Here is a 13,889-nt window from a genome sequence, read left to right as displayed (position 1 = left end):
CAAGGCTACTTATGATATTCTTACCCAGACTCACCTTAACCACATGTTTCCCACAGATGAATCCACAAAGAGGCTGAAAGCCCATCTGCAGCAGGCAGAGTCAGGGAACTTTTTGATGCACTCAGGACCAGAGTCACCTTTTCCCATCCAGCAATCACGTGTTCAATGTTAGTCAACAGGTCCCTAAATTCAATTCAAAGAAGACCCTTGTCTTAGACCTAGGTTCTTCACTCTGCAATCCATTCAAAGGGTCTTTCTGTTTACCTGAAAGTTTCAGAGGGAAATGTGGCTCTTTTGTGGACATTGTCTCCATGATCAAAGCTAATCAATCATCCTGGGGGTCAAAGAGCTGTGAACTCACAGCTAGGCTCCCCAAACTGTAGGACTCCCAGAACTGAAAACACAATTGAGTTCAAGAATTGTAATTACAATATCTAAATGGCCACTCTCTAACAGGCTTTGAAGGAAGCCTCTGGGAGGGCCACTATAGGCATCAAATTATAGGAAATGATAGGTGTGTCTTTTTGCAGATTAACATGCATTGATAGCCTCTAACTCACTAATTGGCCTCAGAAATCTCAAAAGCATATTGGGGACCCACTTTAGAAAGGGGAAACTGGACCAGGGAAGTAGATGGAATTCAAGGAGCTGGAAAACATAGCCCCAGGCCGTTGAATGCCTTCCATGATCCCCCCCCCCAGCCCCATTTACCCACAGGAACTCTAGGAGACATCCAGTGTTTGAGTGATTCTAGTGTACTATGTCTACAGATGGCACTGTGTGCATAATAAGCTGCTTGACTTCCAGGAGCAAACACTAAACTACAGCTCAAGGTCTAAGACTTAGCTCCTCTGCAGGCAGCCTATTGCTCATGGGGAGCTGCGAAGCATTGTGAGATAGCATATTGTAAGGTGTTGAGAGCAGACACAAAGCAAGACAAAGCAAAGTCAGCTGTTTCTTCCAAGTGATGTCAGGAAACTAAGTCATTTGTGCGGTTTAAAACAAGTCATCAGAGCCACCAGGATAGTAACAGATGGTTGCCCTTGGTGATACTGATGGAACTTGTTGGACACAGAGGTATCAAAAGGTGGTCAAGTATAAGCTCTCTGAAACTTAGCTTTGGCATGGACCTGGGAACAATATCAGACAACAGAAAGCCACCAGCATATTATAGCCTTTCCTGCAGTGGAAGCTACTGATCTGAAGTGAAATAGCAAGATGAGAACAGCCTTGGACCTGAGATTTCTCAGGTTGCTGGCCTGATATTATACTTAATAGAAAGCCACCAGAGGGCTTTTCAACTAACCTTCCCTGGCCCTGAGAATTCATTAGATGTAACACAGGTGACTTGGTTTTGTGGCTTCGGTCTCTTCTATGGACATCAAAATTATCTAAGTTTTACCCAGCAACCTACATAGGAAAGAAAACTGATGGGGAAGGCATGCATAGATTTGAAAACTAGGAACAAAACAGATTCAACTCCCAGAGACCCTATGTAACACATGAACTGACTATCTGCCTGGGAGGGGCAGGAGATGGGCAGCTGGTACTCTGCTTCCTTACTGTGCACAGAACCTGTACAGGTCATTAAGATATCTATAGAATGGGTTTATATACACATCTTGAAAACAGGTGCTGTATGCTATATTTTGCAGAGGAAGAACTGCAGCTTCTCAGAGTAACGGAGCAGTCCAAGTTCACATAACTCTAGCAGAGTCATTTGGAAACCCTCCCCTTGCCAAGTAGAACTGTCCAGAAACCTTTACGAATTTGCACTGAAAGAATAAAGGACCACTCTCATGATGAATAAATAGGGGGGAGGGAATACTTTATTTTTTACCAAGAAGGGGCTACAATTCTTATACTATCCCAAGTCAATTGGATCATAATATCCAATTATATAAGAATCAGTAAGGTAATTGTGGGGCCCATACCTACCATTGCAGCACTCAAGAGGCTGAGTCAAGAGGATGTGAGTCTACAGACAGTGAGGGGATCGACTATGTTTTAAAAGAGCCTAAACAGCACGCAGAGATACTGCCTCCCTCATAAGGGAGTATGTAAGATAATTAATCTTAGTAATGGGACCTTACAATTGCCTCTCTTTCCTTTATGTTGAGCTCTTTTCTCTGAATAATGCAAATGAGTAATTTTATATGGATAAAAAAGCAGCCAATAGAACTGAACCATAAATACGAGTCTATGAAGAAAAAACAAAACAAAAAACCCCAAAACAAAACAAAAAAAAGAGAGTATGTAAGATCTGTGTAAGAAAAGATTGTTTCTGTATATTAACTATTAACTATTGATAAAAACATTAATTTAAAAATAAAATATTAAGTATAATTCAGGTGTGTAGTGTGTGTGTATATATATGTATGTGTATACACACACACACACACACACACACATATATAATTACAGAACTTCCACTTGCAAATAAAACTATTCTATTTGGGTGTTTTTGTTTTGTTTGTTTGGTTTTTGGTTTTGGGATTTTTTTGGGGGGGGTTGTTTGGTTTTTGGTTTTGGTTTTTGGTTTTTTGGTTCTTTTGAGACAGGATTTCTCGATGTACCAGTCCTGGCTATCTTGGAACTCAATTTGTAGACCAGGCTGTCCTCAAACTTACAGAGATCTGCTTGCTGTGTTAGATCACAGAGATCTCACCATGCCTTCCTTGTTTTTGTTTTGCTGTCCCTGAGCTCTTAATCTTTATGCCTGTGTCTACACCTTAAGATCTGGGAATCCCGAGAATGAGCCACATTTCTAGACAAATGCACATTTCTTGTAATGAGGCTTTGAAATTACTGACAATACATAGTAGGCTCAAAGAGGAATCAGCTTGGAAGGTTGGTTTTTTTTTGTTTTTTTTTTGTTTTTTTTGTTTTGGTTTGTTGTTGTTGTTGTTGTTTATCAATACAATCGTGGTAGAGACTCTTTGCCACTTTTGTCATATGACACATCCTAGGAAAGACTGGCAGCTTCCCTGACCTTTACTGGATATGTTGGTTAGATGTAGGCTACAGGTGCCCCTTTAAGGAGATAGAATGAACTGTCAAAGAGATTGATTATGCAAGGATGTGACTCACTGGGAGGTCACCTCAGGATCTGTCAGCTACAAATTAAAAGAAAGGAAAAAAGCAAGGTTTTCATTAATAAATTTTACAGTGTTTAAGAAATCCCAAGGAAAGAAAAATGATGTAAAGTGAAAAGATAAACATTGAGAAGAAAATAATTCTTATTGCCACACACTACATTCCTTTAAAAAATACCAATGGGAGTGGGAGTAGGTGGGTTGGGGAGCAGGGGAAGGGGGGAGGATATAGAGTTTTTTTGGAGGGGAAACTAGGAATGGAAATGACATTTGAAATGTAAATAAAGAAAATATCTAATAACAAAAAAGTAAAGATAATTTTTAAAAGAGAAAAGAAAAACAATTCCAATGCACATGCATAAATGACTGAAGTCTATTAACATTCATGAGTCTGGATGTAAGAAAAGTTAGATTATCAAAACAATGTATACAAGAGGTTTTAATATTTACTTTTATATGCGTTTGTGGGTGCCAGTGTGTCCACATGGCTGACATAGTACAAAGAACCAAACTGGGGTCACCTACAAAAGCAGCAAGCCATCTTACCACTGAGACATCTTGCCAGTCCTACAAAAGAGTTTTTTAAATTATTTCCAGCAGCAACAAAAACATCATGAAATGATTCTAACACAAACTGTGACCTACATAAAGCTGCAATGCTCAGGGAAAGGGACATAAGAAGCCTTGCATGACAAGAGAGGAGCCACATGGCAGAGCTGAAATTAATGTGTGACTTGCTATTAAACTGTTTTTAAGAACCCCAACCTGCCTTTAACAAAATGAGTTTCCAATTTACCTATAAAAATAAGAGAATATTTATGAATTTTAAATGAGGAAGCACATAATATTATTTTATTATTTAAATTATTTTATAACATTTAAATAATGTGACATTTCTAAAAAAAATAAGATCAAGGAAATAACCATAAAATAGTCTATTATGCATTGTCTTATAATTTATGATAAAGAGTTTATCGCAAACCATTGCCTAGACAAGCCAAAGTGAGCTTGGGGCAATGAAGGAACAATGAGGAACGTGATATATTTAAATAATTACATCATTCTACATATCAAGAGGAATTTCTAATGAAGAATATAGAGAAATAAAAATTAAAAGTAGGTTCAGTTCAATTCCTGTCTTTTAGAAAGAAAGAGATTTTCTCTTTCAGAAATGATGGAAGTTCACAGTGGAAAACATTGACAGACAGACCAGGGAAATACAGGCAGACAGATCAGAAAAATATAGGCAGACAGACCAGGGAACTACAGGCAGACAGACCAGGAAAATACAGGCATACATATCAGGGAAATACATGCAGACAGACCAGGGAAATATAAGCAGACAGACTAGGGAAATAAATGCAGACAGACCAGGGAAATATAAGTAGACAGACCAGGGAAATACAGGCAGACAGACCAGGGAATTGTAAGCAGGCAGATCTTGTTCATGCACAAGCATAGCCGTTCTGATGGATTCATGTTCTTTCAAAATCGGTTTTGTATTTTGAAAAGCACCCTTCCAAACATCACATACCCATTAGAATGCTTGTAGTAAAAAAGGAAAATAACAGTGATAACCAGCACACTAGGGAGAGTAACTGAGGAATGAAAAGAACTGACAAAAAAATCATGAAGGATTTATAAATCAGTCAACAAAGGAAAGAAATGGAGGGTCTGCCAAAGATTAAATGTGTATTAATTAAAGTAAGAGAAATTGTTCAATGTGTATTACAAGGTCCTATGTTCTTCTAATCAGTCATTTTTTTAACTTAAAGAATAAAGCCTGCTCTCTGAGTCCTCTAGGGCACCCTCAGCTGCCCTGACCAGTCAGCTATACCCTGCTGACCCTTCATACTTCTGCTACCTCTCTGCCCACCTTCATCTGACTTGTGGCTTCTAAATAACACAGACCTGCTGATCGGAAACCATACAGCCCAAGGATGCCCATCAGAGGCCTGCCACACCAGGACCATCAAGGTTAACCCCTCTCCCAATACCTACTACAATAGGAACATCCAGGAACCAAAGTCATACATATGGCTAAAGACCCTAAAAAGAGCACAGTCAACAAAAGCCAGGGCAATACTATACTTTTAGAATACCCTGGATATCCTAACAAAACCAAAGCACAAGAAAATGACCTTAAATGCAATCTTATGAAAATTATAGAGGCCTTTAGAGATGAAATGAATAAATCCCTTAAAGAAACACAGGAAAATACAATCAAACAGGTAGAGATTATTAAAAAGAAAACAAATGCATCCCTCAAAAATATATAGGTAAATACAATTAAACAGATAAAGGAAATAAAACTGTGCCAGACCAGAAAGAAGAAATAGAAGCAATAAAGAAAACACAAGCTGAGGGAATTCTGGAGATGAAAACCCTAAGGAGGAGAACAGGAGCAACAGACACAAGTATCACCAACAGAATACAGGAGATGGAAGAGAGAATCTCAGTGTAGAAGATACAATAGAAGAAATTGATACATCAGTCAAAGAAATGTTGACTCTAAAAAATTCCTGAAACAAAACATCCAGGAAATCTGGGATACCATAAAAAAGACCTAATCCAAGAATAATAAGAATATAAGGTGAAGAGTCCAAGGCCCAGAAAATATTCTCAACAAAAATCATAGAAAACTTTCTCAAACTAAAGAAAAATATGCCTATAAACATACAGGAAGTGTGTAGAACACCAATTATACTGGACCAGAAAAGACTCGAGCAGATTTGGTATCTGGTGAGGGTATGCTTCTTCATGGATCTTTCCAATATCTTCTCACAGGGTAAAAAGTATCTCTTTTCTACTAATGGCGCTAATTGCACTCATGAGGGTAGACCCTAGTTGCCTTCTAATAAGCCCTTATTCCTCATATCTCCATATTGGAGTTTAGGATTTTGACAAATGGCACACAGTCTTTTGTTCCTTGGAAAACCCCAAGCTCAACACCCTTAAGCTTTGATAGACACTGTGAACAAGAAGACAATGGAGGTCTGGCTGTTAATGGGGAGAAGGAGGAGCATCTTCTCAAAGATGTATCTCCTGAGATGAGAATTGACTCACTGATAAAGGCCAACTTGAGGATCACACAAATCAGCCACCAAAGAACTCATCATAGGTTAATGCACACATTAACTTTCATGATGTTTATAAAACCAAACCCTAGAAAATTTTGTACAACTCTTCTTTCTATAACTATGTGACATCTATTTACAATAGAACTGGGTTAATCTTGTATTTAAATAGGAACTCATCCATATTTCTTGAAAAGCAATTATATGCCCTAAATAAGGTTGGGAATTGTTAAGCACTGGAGAAAGAGGCATTAAGCAAAACATACTCACACACAATTTAACTTTAGTTGTGATTAAATGATGAAAAAGGGAAGCAACAGATGACAAGAGAGTAGAGAAGAAGGCTTATTCCAGCCTTGGAAGATGGACAAGTGAGAACTGAGATATATTTGAGATAAGGTTAATTGCCCAAGAGAAAGGAATTTGCCAAGCAAATCCAAGACAGGAAAGAGGTGTGAGTGCTTTGATGGGAGGAAGTCAATCTTGCTACAGTTTTAAGTTTGGAGACATCCTGCCTGGTTCACAAGATCAAATGAAGTTAACAAGCAATGTGCAAAGTGGTGAGATGAGGTTCCAGTTTCACAACACACAGAAGTTTTGAGACAATGGCATAGACTTAGGGTGAATTCACTCAGCCCTTGAGTGAATGTAACAGCGCTTCAAGCTAAGACGAAAGGATGGACCATCCAGAGACTACCCCACCTGGGGATTCATCCCATAATCAGCCACCAAACCCAGACACTATTGCATCTGTCAGCAACATTTTGCTGACAGGACCCTGAAATAGCTATCTCGAGTGAGGCTATGCCAGTGCCTGGCAAATACAGAAGTGTATGCTCACTGTCATCTATAAGATGGAACACAGGGCCCCCGATGGAGGAGCTAGAGAAAGTACCCAAGGAGCTGAAGGGGTCTGCAATCCTATAGGAGGAACAACAATATGAACTAACCAGTACCCCCAGAGCTCGTGTCTCTAGCTGTATATGTATCAGGTGATGGCCTAGTCGGCCATTATTGGGAAGAGAGGCCCCTTGGTCTTGCAAACTTTATATGCCCCAATACAGGAGAACACCAGGGCCAAGAAGTGGGAGTGAGTGGGTAGGGGAGCAGGGCAGGGGCATGGTATAGGGAACTTTCGGGATAGCATTTGAAATGTAAATAAAGAAAATATCTAATAAAAAACTAAAATAAAATAAATTATTTTAAAAAAAAAAGAAAAAGAAACAAGTGATTCCTGCTGTAACTCGCTCCCTGACTGTAATACCTAAAGGATTGTGGAGGGGCAGAAGTGGGTGAAGCTCAGCCATTCGTGTGAGCCTTGCAAGTGATGGAGAACAGAGCCATAACAATTTGACCTGACATCCAGATAGAATTTAGCAGATCCCACCACACTGAAGCATTGTGCAGACCAAAGATTTGGAGATGCTGGAATGCATGATCTTGCAGGCTCCACTTTGATTTGTTACACAATATTCACTTATGATGTGCCAATTGTATAGTCTAGCTCACCACTCCTGTGTTAGCTTCACTAACTTCAGAGGGGATTTCTACCAAAGTTTCCATTTCTACAACTGCTATTCTCTTTTAAAGCCTCCAATTGTGTTTGCTATCTGCTTCATTTTTCTGTGGTGCCATAGTCCATTTTAAGAAGTAATCCCATTCCCTTACTTCTCCATATTAAACCATTTTAAAATTTAGTTTACATTATTCTTTTCTATCCAGCCTGTTTCCTCACACACATATTCTTGCAGTTTCTAAGTGTGTTCTCTCTTTCACCATCTTCCACCAGCTATTTAATGTGCCTTTATTTCTCCTCTGTGAGTGTAAAGCATCATTTATAGCTGCCATGGTCTGTGGCATTACATATTGTTCACCGCGGAGGTTAGGAGTCGCTGTATATTTACTTCTCTCTCTCATAACCCCCAGGGGAAGAATATGAACACGGGGCTTTTGATGGGCTTGGTCATGTGACATGTTACAAACCTAATCTTGGATAGTGGCTGTGTGGCACAGTTCACTGTGTCTTCTTAAACGTGCCCATGAGGAGAACATGTCTTAAACAATTGCTGCTCCCCAGAGAGTGAGAAGCTTGTGGGAAAGATCTGAACCAAAGCTGCATCTTGAAGCCAACAAAAACCAGGTTCAATTTAGATCAGCCATGTCCTAGACAACTGCTTTCCATAGCACCCAGCCAACCTTCAGACTGGGCCATGGCCAGTGAATGTTGGCTGCAGAATGACATAGAGACCTTTGTAACATGTTGTTACACGGCTATAGTGGTTGTCATGTAGCCTAGACTTTCTTCTAAAAATGGCTCACAAACTCCAGTCCAGGAAGTGTTTGGTCTCATTTTCAAGTGCCATTGTATTTCTATTTTAACTTTTCTTTCATTCATAGTGATGATCCTAGTGGAATATATTTATTTCAAAGGGTTTCCCAGCTACCGTCTTGAAATCAGAAAGACGAGTGCAATGTTGAAGCAGTTGTAGCCATTATTTTAAGTGATTTAATTAGAAGAGCTGTAGAAAAATTTTGGCAAGCCAGAAATAGCACTTGGCAACTACAAATCAGGAGTAATTTTCAAGTTATAATGAAGGACTGTTCTGGGTGACAGCATTCCTGCCACTTTTTGACACAGGTGCCAGGCCATGCTTCTGATGGGTTACAGTAATGTGGATGTGCCTGTCACTATACCCACACACTTGTTGCTGATTTCTGCAGGGTGGATTCTGCCCAGCCCCAGCCTTTTTGCTCCTCTAGCTCCCAACTTGAAGTTTTCCAGAACTATATGTGATCCAGAACCAAGCCACAGTGCCTCCAGCCCTATGGAACAATCCTGTAGTATGTGCGGGGTGGTCCTCTCATATACAGAGGCAGCAAAGAGGCTGACATGGTGCCTTACAATTACTGCTTGGTTTTATTGGGAATGAAGACAAAATTTAAACAATAAGCTTAATACTAACAGTATTGCAGGCTTCACCTGTTAATTCCACTTAAGTGAGATAGTGTGCAAGTCAACAATAGTGTGATCCATTAAAAACAAAAAGTAATTACTATGCAATAAAGCCAACGTCTCTCCTATTCTGGACTTTTAGCCTGATGGCTTGCTCATGTCTCTGTCTCTCTGTCAGCTCTCTCTTCCAGGCCTGTGGTTTCATTGGCATTGTTCACTTTCCAGAGCTCTGCCAGCTGCATCTATTATACCCTACACCTCCTGGTCCACTGGATAAGTCAGTTCTGAAAAGGATTCACTTGAGGTAGCCGGTCTGGGTCAAGAACTTAAAGAGACAGATATATCAGTGAAGCAATGATCTTTTAAAGTGTCACTGGAAGGGCATGTGCGTGTGATGAGGACAAGTCTCTAACATGCCAAAATTGACATACTGAAGTTCTGCTCCATTCGTATTCCCTTAGAAAGGTGAAGCAAGGTTCAGAGCACATCAAACATAAATTAATGATTTTGCTATGAAAATCAAGAAGGAAGAAAACAGCTTTCTGAGTTGTCTAATGATAAGCTTTTCACTTAATGCTTTTGGTATATTGGGTCATGTGAATTAACCCACACCATTTTACTATGTATTTACTACTTTATTTGTGTGTATACATGAGCTATTTATGTACATATGTGTATATGTATTCACATGTGTGTGAGTACGTGAGTGGGAGAAATGTGTAAGTGTGTACATGTGTGTACGTGTGTGTGTGTGCATGTGTGTGTAGAGAGAGAGAGAGAGGCTCAACAATGATGTTGTGTCTCCCTCAATTGCTCTCGTATTTACGGAGGCAGGGTCTCTTGTTGATTGGGAGCTCACCAATTCCTTCTAGTCTAGCTAGCCATTTTGCCCTGGGATCACCTTTCTCTGCCTCCCAAATGTTGGGGTTACAGTCCATCACCACACCTGACTGGCATCCGTGTGAGTTCTGGGAATCCGAACCCTGGTCTTCATGCTTGTGTGGTAAGCACTTTACCCACTTTCCTATCTTCCCAGCCTCTCAAAGTACCTTAAATATACACTGACTATACAATGGTCATGTGCCAGGCTAAGCTGGCCCTGGAAGCAATGCACAAGGATATTGTGGAAGGATGGGTAGGAAACAGTGCACAAGGATGTTGCTACAATCATTCCAGCTAGGTCTTCCAGTCCAGTGACTCTAATAATATTGCAACACTTACTTAACTAAGAGAGCAAGTTAGTATCAGTGTGTGAAATAATCAGAGAGAGGGAAGGAACTATGGAGAAAGAGAGCTTGGGGGAGAGGAGAAAGGGTAGGACCCGGGAGAGAAAGAAGGAAGGAATACAAGATCTACTCCACTATAATGTAGGGGTCAGAAACAACTAGCAGAAGCACCCTCAAATATTTCTAGTTCTAGTGTACTGGATTATTAAAGATTGCCCTTATCAGTATCCCATCCAATCTTCCGATGGACCCTAGGAAGGAGGAAATGTGTGAGTTGTCCTGTTGTGTTTTAAACATGAGCTCTGGGGTCACAAAGTAAACATGTAACACTCTCTCAGTTGCTCAAGCAAGCCATGTAATACCTCATGCCTAAGTTGTTGTTGTTGTTGTTGTTGTTGTTGTTGTTGCTGTTGTTGTTGTTGTTGTTGTTTAGAGGGTTTATTTTGTAAGGTTGAGGTAAGTTAATGTCTGCACAGTGCTTGTACTGGGTTTGACACACAGTAAATCAGCTATTATAAAATGTTTATTCTCATGGATGCTCTTAACAGTGAACAGATTTCCCATGCCTTCTGATCCATAAATCAGGACACGTGTGCACATTTGCAGAATCACTTTGAAACTCTGCACAGTAAGATTCCCCAAGCAGAATTGGACCAAAACAAGGCCACAAAGGAGTCAACAGAGCAGAAAACAGCCAGGAAGGGCTGGACTGGAAGGGTGGAACTCAGCTGGGAAAGCGGGTTTTGAGCAAATACACATTGTACTAATCAGCAGCATCTCGTGGGATGTTCTCCCTGCGTCGTTTCTCTGAAATGCAAGAATCTCCATTCTAGGCTGGGCGCCAGGTTTTCCATCCCCGGGCCTGATGAGCAAGTGTTCCCTTCTCCCGGGCCATTGACAGAGAAAATGGAGCCAAGATTCTATTTTAGCCCAACTGCTCCACACTTACAGAAATGTGTTTGGATAGTTCACAAAGAACACACCTCTTTTGCTCCCACCAAGAGGTTGTGGGAACTCCGGGGTTCTCTTTCTGCTGTTCACCTCTGTCTTCTGTAAAATGGAAAACCAGGTTCATCTCCCCCACGCCTCAGTACCCTTTCAATGTACGAAGTCTAAGAGACTATGGACATTTAAACAGAATGAAAGCCTTTTGGTGAGTGTGGAGATCAGATCATACTGCCATTTCTGAATCACGAGTGGTGATTGTCAAGTGGACTGGACTGCAACTGCTGATTTGTGTTGGTGTTTTGCTAGAGGACTGGATTGCTGACAATGCAGATGGGAATAGCCCCAAAGAACTATTTCTAAACAGATCCACAACTCCCATTTCCTATTAGCCTTCCTTTTCCACTACCTCTGGTGGGTGGCAGGCTGGGTGGGAGGTTGAAGCATTTAAGAACCCTTAGTAAAGTAGGTTTTCAAAACTCTAAGCCTAAAGGCAATCAATCCCAGACTCCTACAGCTGACTTCCCTGCACAGACAGACTAGAACCTGAACCTGAGAGATAAAATAAAGCCTTTCTAGCCTCAGTTATTATTATTTTTTGTCATGGTATTTTATCATGGCAAAAATGGGGGTTTGAATGAGAATGGTTCATGTGTTTTAACACTTGGTTCCCATTTGGTAAATGCTTATAAAATTAAGAGGTATAACCTACTGAAGCAAATGTGTCACTTTTGAGACTTCAAAAATGTTTTGGGATTTCCAATGCTTTCTCTCTCTCTGTCTCTCCCCCTCCCTCCTTTGCTGTAGATTAAGATGTGTGATCTCAGTTCCTCCTTTACCCTGCCGGCATGGACTCTAAGCCTCTGACACCATAACCCAAGCGTACTCTTTTGTAAGTTTCCTTGGAAACCGTGTTTTATTACAGCAACAGGAATGAACTAATAAAGCAACAGAAACTAAATTAGGACACTGGACCCCTTTTCCTCCTCGCCCACATGACATCAGCTTTCCTCATTTCTCCAGCTCTAATTGTTTTCTGTTCTCCCACCTTAGTTCTTTTGTAAAAGATAAATGTATTTGGGGTGGGGAGTGGTGTATACCATGTGTGCATGGGTGCCTATGGAGGCCAGAAGAGGGCATAGGGTTCCCTGGAATGAGAGTTATAGAGTGGTTATGAGCCACCTACAATGCAAACAGCAACTGCCATTGGCTGCTGAGGCATTTTTATAAGGGCCTTGTCATTTGCTTCTTTTCTGATATGTAGGGAAGAGAGGCCCCTTGGTATTGCAAACTTTATATGCCCCAGTACAGGGGAATGCCAGAGCCGAGAAGCGGGAGTGGGTGGGGAGGGGAGGAGGGCGGGGGGAGGGTATAGGGAACTTTTGGGATAGCATTTGAAATGTATATAAAGAAAATATCTAATAAAAAAAAGCATATTTCCCCAATAGACTGAGGTCGACTTCAAGACTCCACTTCTTCATAGTCCCATCATTTTCATCCTGAGTGCAGATCTTTACCACATGTGCCTTTGTAGAACACTGAAGATTCAGCTACAGTAATGCTAAAATATGCTGTCTCATACCTAGATTGACCTGTATCCCAAATGTTCACACTCTGCTATATTCTTACTCAAATCTATACCTTTATTTTATCAATGTATTTTCATTGTTCATAATAAAATTTACTCCTGAAGCTTATCCTGTACTGCACAGTACTTATGCAATCACAGCCCTAGCCTTGCAAGTGTGTACTTTAATACACATGGAAATAAATATACAATTATTACAATGGGAATACACACATGCCTCTACTGCTTAGGATCAACTGGTTCACTATGATGTGCATAAACCACATCTAAGGGCCTGTGATACTATAGATATGTACTTACCATAGAGGAGCTCTGACTCTTGAAGCAGGAAGGGAGAGGTTATACTCCCTGAGTGAGCAGAAGATGTAGTGAAAGATGCTCCTGATAATGGGGGAGAACATAGGGAGGCATACATTCAAAGGTTTGTAAGTACACATGAGCCTGGCTAATCCTTGGAGAGGAGTAGGTGTGTACTCACAGCATGTTAGTTCATTCAGTAAGTAAAGATGTTTGTGTTTCACTGTTTGTTTGTTTGTTTGTTTGTATATGTTGTTGTTCTGCTTCATTGAGACAGGGTCTTTAGCCCTAACTGTCCTCAAACTTAAAGGATTCCTCCAGGAATTTATTCTCCTGGTTGACAGGGTTACAGGCTTGACTTCCATCCCCAGAAGTTTGTCTGTATTTGGATAGGTATGGCCATTCTTTTAACTTCCATCAACGTGTTTTTATTTGTAGCTTGAGGACAAGTACTAGAAAGAACTGGTGGGATCGTGTTAGTTAGGTGTGAATGAACACAGGTGGCAGGGTGTTTCATAGTACAGAATCCATGAATCATAATGCCAATATAATGCTATTAATGGGCTGAATTTTCTGGACACTGTATTTTGCCTGTGAAAGGGTGAAATATTTTGCAGCTGCTGTTGTTTTTATATGTTTTTCTTTATTCTTGAGATTTTTATATATTTAAACAATGAAATAGGATCATATCTTGGAGAATGTAAAGGA

At 40.4% G+C, this 13,889-nt stretch overlaps 1 long non-coding RNA gene across 1 annotated transcript in view; it reads left to right on the top strand.

Moving 5' to 3' along the window:
• Window positions 1–13,053, top strand: part of Gm36017 — a 14,921-nt gene extending 1,868 nt beyond the window's left edge. The window contains exons 3-4 of the long non-coding RNA XR_376935.2: window positions 12,104–12,188; window positions 12,745–13,053. This is a non-coding gene — a long non-coding RNA (predicted gene, 36017). The remainder of the gene's footprint in view (window positions 1–12,103; window positions 12,189–12,744) is intronic.
• The last annotated feature ends 836 nt before the right edge of the window (window positions 13,054–13,889 follow it).

This window comes from Mus musculus, chromosome 5, assembly GCF_000001635.26.
Source record: "Mus musculus strain C57BL/6J chromosome 5, GRCm38.p6 C57BL/6J".
Lineage (NCBI taxonomy): Eukaryota > Metazoa > Chordata > Mammalia > Rodentia > Muridae > Mus > Mus musculus.
Note: the sequence above shows the minus strand (reverse complement) of the source record. Positions and strands in the feature narration are given on the sequence as shown.